A 334-nucleotide genomic window follows, 5' to 3' on the forward strand; every position below is an offset into this window, starting at 1 on the left:
GAATACGAATATGAATACGAATATGAATACGAATATGAATACGAATAAGAATACGAATATGAATTCGAGTATGAATACGAATATGAATTCGAGTATGAATACGAATATGAATACCAAAATGAATACGAATAGGTATGAATACAAACACTAATGCAAATATGAATATAAATATGAACACAAATATGAATATATGTATGAATACAAATATGAATGTGAATATGAATACGAGTATGAATACAAATATGAATGTGAATATGAATATGAATACAAATATGAATATGAATACGAATATGAATATAATTACGAATATGAATATAATTACGAATATGAATAT

The 334-nt window shown here is 23.1% G+C and overlaps 1 protein-coding gene across 4 annotated transcripts in view; it reads right to left on the reverse strand.

Annotated features, from left to right (window-relative positions):
* Positions 1-334, reverse strand: part of LOC118742580 — a gene marked incomplete at its 5' end in the record, with an annotated part of 108,103 nt that overhangs the window by 11,118 nt on the left and 96,651 nt on the right.

Source organism: Rhagoletis pomonella, unplaced genomic scaffold (assembly GCF_013731165.1).
Source record: "Rhagoletis pomonella isolate Grant_MI unplaced genomic scaffold, Rhpom_1.0 Rhpom_scaffold_00007, whole genome shotgun sequence".
NCBI lineage: Eukaryota > Metazoa > Arthropoda > Insecta > Diptera > Tephritidae > Rhagoletis > Rhagoletis pomonella.